The sequence below is a fragment of the Anolis sagrei genome, chromosome 1 (genome assembly GCF_037176765.1).
Source record: "Anolis sagrei isolate rAnoSag1 chromosome 1, rAnoSag1.mat, whole genome shotgun sequence".
Classification (NCBI taxonomy): Eukaryota; Metazoa; Chordata; class Lepidosauria; order Squamata; family Dactyloidae; genus Anolis; species Anolis sagrei.
In genome coordinates, this window is record NC_090021.1 from 323440553 (window position 1) to 323447342 (window position 6790).

The window sequence follows — 6790 nt, forward strand, 5'->3', positions numbered from 1 at the left end:
CAGTCCTTAAATCACCCTTCTCAAGAGCTGGGAGAAATAGGTTGTTGGTACATCACACCAAGTGTGGGACTCAGTTCTTTGTGGCCTCCCATGCACTGTCTAAAAAAAGATCTGCAACCACAAAAAGTGAGTTTCGGGACAAAGTACGAAGACAGACTAACATACCCAATCATAAAACACAGCAACATCACAATCCTGTGAACCACTGGGTTTGATGGAATTTACTCTCTAGCAAATATATTTAGAATTGCAGCCATAAAATTGAGAGAGATTGAAACAAATCATCATCCAGCCAGAAACCATATAAACAAATCAAAATGCCTGGGCAAAGAAAACAATTTCAACCTGGTACTTACATAAAGATATTGTTGCCTCCAGTCAAATTCATCTTCTAAGGGCATTTCGAAGTTGGGACATATGACCACAGCAAAGGCACATTCTTTCACATTGCACCGTCTTTCCAGAAAATCAACATTGTGAGGCTTAATATGGAGAACTAGTTAGAATTTTAGTGGACAAATTCTAGATTAGTTGAAGCTTCAGGACTGTCTGGATAGATTTTTGCATAATGTTACAGCAGTGGTTCCCAACCTGTAGTCCATGGACCATCAGCGGTCCACAAGAACTAAAAGATGGTCCACAGCCTCACCATTACTACACTGTTGCAACGAGAGTGACTGGTCTCGCGAAACCCTCTTATAGTGCCATGGCTTATTAAATATGGTTTTCTGTAGTAAGAAAATGGTAACTACTGGATGGCGTATGTTCTGTATCAGAAACTAGAGCTGATGTGGTCTATCCAATGTAATTTTCTGAATCAGCACCCCAAATAACAAACCACATCTAAAATTGACCAAAAACTAATTTGAAACCCTTTTGGTACTAGTGTTGGAGAGTGGTCCCTGGTCAAATGGTCCCTGGTCAAAGAAAAGTTGGGAACCACTGCGTTAGTGTTTTCTAGCCAGATGATATCCATTTGGTTCATCTTGAACAATGTAGGTCTATCCAGGAAAACCCACAAGTCAACAATCAAAGTTGGCAACACTGGAGGTAGTTAACCATTATTTTGTCTTCTAATGAGAGATCCAGTTTGATCTGCTGTACGAAACATTTATGTGACTTTTTGGCAGCCTGTGATATCTGTAGCACTCGCCTCCAGCACAGGCATGTATAGCAATGCAGTCTTAGACAAGTGTTGGTGTTACACACTTTCACTTCCAATTTGGGGATCACAACCAGACACAGTGACGTTATCTGCTCTTGCACTTTGCTGCACTTCTCCTGAATACTCATGCCCAGTGTGGAATGCATCTCATCACACTAAAACAGTGGATGTGGCTCTTAATGAGATATGCCGCGTTATCACAGTATGTCTACGCCCAACACCAATGGAGAGAGTATACTGTATTGCAAATAATAAATCAGCACCCCAAATAAACCACATCTAAAGCTGACCAAAAACGAATGATTTTATGATGATGACTGACCATTGTAATTATATGATTGTATTTGTTTTTAATGCCTTAGTGTAATCTGGAATACGATGTTTTTAATGATTGTTGTAATATTGATGTTGGAAACCGGCCTGAGTCCCTCGATGGAGGTGAGAAGACCGGTATACAAAACTGCTAAATAAATAAATTGCACCACCTGATATAAGCTGGGAAGTAGCAGCCAGCAATGAAAGGACTAAGGCATTGACATGTCTGCGCCACCCTCTGTTCAGATATCAGCCAGCAAGCCAATGCCTTGAATCAAGAAACAGCTTCCTAAGATCTACAGAGATACTCTTAGAAACACCTCAGCAAGCAAGAGTCCAAAAGTGGTGGATGAAAACCTGGAAACTCAATCAGTGGCTGATCCCGGATGAGAAACTCCCTCCTGCGCACACAAAAAACTGGGCAACTTGGAAGCCGCTGAACAGACTCTGGTACCACAAAATGCAGAACCAATCTTAAGAAAGGGGGGTATAAAGTGGAGTCCTCAACATATGAGTGTGGAGAAGAGCAAACCACAGACCATCTGAGCCCTGCCACATGCACAATGGAGGACCTTCTCACAGCGACACCAGACACCCCAAGTGGCCAGCTTCTGGTCAAAGGAAATCTAGCATATTGCCAAGTTTTTAACTTTTTGTAGTTTTTTATACAATATTGCTGTATTCTCAATTTGAGGCCCAGATTATCTTTATATAACAGATTATCTGGCAGTGGGTACTGATATAATCCAGTTTAAAGCAGATAATCTGGGATCAGATTCCTGGCATATAGGGCAGTGTAGAAGGGGCCTCAGCTATAGCACTGTGGGTCCCTTTCAACTGCCATGGCTCCAGGATTTATCATTAGAAGGAGTATTTCGAATTTCCAACCAGATGTTCTTGTGCCTCACCAAAGCACAAAACTTAATAACACTTTATTTATCACACTTTATTTATATTCCACCCTTCTCTCCAACAGGACTCAGAACAGATTACAGCATATGAACACTAACAGACACAGGCAAACATTCAATGCCTTGTTACAGTGAAATACAATGAGACAAATATACACAAAGACAAAGGCTTCTCCTTTAATTTCTGGCTCTGGAGGCGGTGCTCATCTCCGGCTCTGGGGGAGGTGCTCATTTCCATTTCCAAGCTGAGGAACATGCATTGTCCATAGACACCACCTGATTGTGTGGCCAGCATGATGGCATGAGGCATCTTTTTGGCTTTCTCACCAAGGCAGTACCTATTGATCTATTCACATTTGCATGTTTTCAAACTGCTAGGTTGGCAGGAGCTAGGGCTAACAGTGGGAGCTCACCCCATCAAACAGATTCAAACTGCCAACCTTCAGGTCAGCAGTTCAGCAGCACAAGGGTTTAACCCATTGCGCAACCGCAGCCCTAAAGTTCCAAAGAACATAGTCATGGTAATTGAAGTGGAAGTATAATGGTATAATGCATGGAGTTCCTGAAATTTTCCAGGTGTGTTAAGATACAACTTCCATCACCACTGGCTAGCATAGATATCTCTGGAGGCTTCATGTAGAGAGACCAAGCAAAGTAATGTGTAGTTTAAAATTGTTTCCAATTTATTTAAAAACCTTACTCCGGAGCTAAGAAAATATGACTTATCCAGTAACTTTCCATAGCCTGGTCTCCAGGGTCCTAATCCAATGCTCAAACCACCATGCCACCCTAGCTCATATGCAAAGTGCTATCCTTTATTGTTCCTGCCATGCATGTGGAAATATCTGAGTAATATTATAAAAGTTATAGCTTTTTATGATATAATACTTCCAATGCAATATTGTCTCTGTTAGAGTGTTTGCTTGCTATTTAAAGTGAGTGGTTTTGTTGGCTCCTTTACTGTGACCTGTGAGCACATTTGCAGCCCCCAAAAGCATGATATATAAACTCTTGTGACAAAGTGACAAGCAAGCAGTCCTCGCACTTATTAGGAAATTTACTATGGCTCTTAATGTTACAATATTTCAAAATCATTCTGGCAGGCACAACATTAGAGTCGCAGACATTCATCAATGCAAGACAGCAGTTGGGTGAATTAAATTCACGGGTGGGCTCAGTGAAGTCCCTAGTGGGCATATGCTCACATGACAGAAACAAGCAGTATTTATGATATACATTATGTATGTCCTGGTGAAGACGACGATGTTAGGGGACAAAAAAAGCAATGCAGAAGTCAGCTGCGGGAGGGAAATCACTTTGCAGCAAGCGATTTCTAGAAAAAAGTGTGAAAGATTTCAAAATCTTATTGGAGGTAGAGGAAGGACTACTGCAGACTCTCAGTTAGCCGGCACTTGTGGAGATTGTGCGATGCTAGATAAATGTAGTTTCTGGTTACTTGGGAGTTACTATTAAAATAGGCCTGACTAATCCCTCATACTATACCATACCACTAATTCTGTAGTAACCAATATTGAAATATAGTAATTAAATCAAATGAAGACACATAAAGACAAAATTAATTTAACACAGTTTTACTGTATTGTATTATAAAGAACTGGACCATAGGGAAGCATCTAAGGAAGATAGATGCTTTTGAACTGTGGTGCTGGAAGAAAGTTCTGAGAGTGCCTTGGACCGCCAGAAGATCCAACCAGTCCATACTTCAAGAAATAAAGCCCGACTGCTCATTGGAGGGAAGATAGAAGTATTTTGGCCACATAATAAGAAGTCAGGAAAGCTTAGAGAAGACAATTATTCTGGGGGAAATGGAAGGAAAAAGGAAGAGGGGCCAACCAAGGGAAAGATGGATGGATGGCATCCTTGAAGTGACTGGCTTGACCTTGAAGGAGCCGGGAGTGGTGATGGCCGACAGGGAGCTCTGGCGGGGACTGGTCCATGAGGTCACAAAGAGTCGGAACAACATTATAAAAACAGATTTCTGAATTCAGAATGTGTTATTGGTTTGTTTTTTTTTAAAAAAATGCTTATTGCTTGAGAATTCTGGTTGCTTGAGTCCCAGTTGACTGAAAGTGTTACTCAACCTGGGGTCGGGACCCCGGGGGGAGGGGTGTTGCGAGGGGGTTTCAGAGTGGTTGCCAAAGACAATTGGAAAGCATACATTTCCGATTGTCTTAAGAATCACTTAGACAGAGAAGGATGAAGATCTCTCCCTTTGTCTTCTCTTCCTTTTTGGATGAGAAAGATAGGAGAATCCTCCAATCAAAAGCCCTCCTCCGCTGTGATTGGACTGCCTATCAGTTGGCCACTCAACCAGGAGGATGGCTGTTTCATTGACTCCAAGTGGGGAGGGGAGAGCAGGTGTGCTTGGCACAAGGCAGTGTGGTGCGCATGTGCGGCCGAGGGAGAGCATGGGAGACAGGAGGGAGGCTCGTGCCAACAAGTCCCTTCAAGGCATGGGGGTTTTGTGTGGGAAGTTTGGCTCAATTCTATATCTGGTGGAGTTCTGAAGGCTCTTTGAACTATAAATCCCAGCAATGACAACTCCCAATGTCAAGGTCTGTTTTCCCCAAACTCCACCAGTGTTCACTTTTGGTCCAGATCCATCACTGTGCTTCATAGTGCTCTCTGGATGTAAGTGAACTACAACTCCAATACTCATGGTCAATGCCCACCAAAACCTCCCAATATTTGTAGTCATCTCACTTTGCCTAACAATAGGACAAGTCCTTATTTTTCATACTTAAAGCCTCTGATGAACAATGTTGATGTGTTGTCTTTCCTTGCTAAAGTCTATATCAAAAGATGCCTTTAAGCTTCAAAGCTATTTAGACATCTTCACCATTCCTCGCTTCAATCACTCCTAAACCACAAAGGAAGAAACAAGTGATATGAAGAAAGGAAAGGCAGAATCTATGCTTTGAAGAAAAGGAGGCATTTTTGGGGTCATTTGAACACTGTTCTCTTAAGGTTGGAGGGCAATCCTATAACTGAAACAACATATTTGAGTTTGACTTTGCAGCTGCTGTTTTAGCCATTTAGAACAGTATAGTCACAACACTGTCGGGCTAAGCCCTGTCTCCTTCGCTCCCATGATATCAGACAAGGTTATGCTCTTTTCCTCCGCCTCCTCCTTCTTTTCCGCCCTCCATGATTTATATCCTTGGAAAAGAAAATCTTGCCTTGACTGCCAGTTTTTCCACTGACATTTGGTTGATCAAGGTTATGCTGTACCATATGAGTCACCTTCAGGGAAAACACCTATCCCTACGCCATGATGTACATTTTCCTCCTCTAAAAGGTTTTTTTTTTAATAAAAATAAAACTATGTTTGTGTATAAATGGTCTTCTGATATTTCTTGAGCCTAAACAAACTTGATTGACTAATGATGGATTGTTGATTGATTGGTCTTATATCCTACTTTTATCCCAAATAGGGGACTCAAGGAAGCTCACAGGAAAACATCCTGGAATAGGCATTAGAATACATCTTTTTTAAAAAAAAATTATTGCAATGGTATCCCTCTAATCCATCGAAATACTTTATATACATCCATAAACCATTACATTTTTGCCCCCCTTTTTCCCTTCCCCCTCCCTCCAACTTTACAACAAAGCATTTTTAAGTGCAGCCAGTCCTGTTCATAAGTGTATTCGCTCCATTTGTCCATTGTCCATTTTTTTAATCCTTCCATCCAGGCATGTAGCCGGGGGGGGGGGGCTTGGGGGGCTTCAGCCCCCCCCCCCCCGAAATTCTCATGGTGGTTCGCGAAAAGGCCTTACTGGTGCATTATTTAAACTGTCTAAGCTACCTATCCGAACGTATCTCTGCCTATGAACTCACCAGGACTCTAAGATCTTCTGGGGAGGCCCTGCTCTCGATCCCACCTGCATCACAGGCACGGCTGGCGGGGACGAGGGACAGGGCCTTCTCTGTGGTGGCCCCTCGGTTGTGGAACGCCCATCCCATGGACATTAGATCAGCTCCTACGTTAATGGTGTTTCGAAGAAAACTAAAAACCTGGCTGTTTGAACAGGCATTTGGATAAACAGTGCAATGAATACGATGAATATAGGAACGGAATTATAGATGGCGAATTGGATCACGATTCTAGTTACGAGACGTTAATGTGTTGTTATTGATGTGTCATTACTTTGTATATTATGCTCTTAATGGTTTTTAAATTGTATATTGTTATGATTGTCTTTTTGCTCTTGTTGTGAACCGCGTTGAGTCGCCTACAGGCTGAGAAACTGCAGTATACAAGCAAAGTAAATAAAATAAATAAAAAATAAAATAAACTGTTATGTTTATTCATATCATGATCTGATCACCATACTCAATATATCCCATATGCATGGGGGTATTGGGGTAATGATA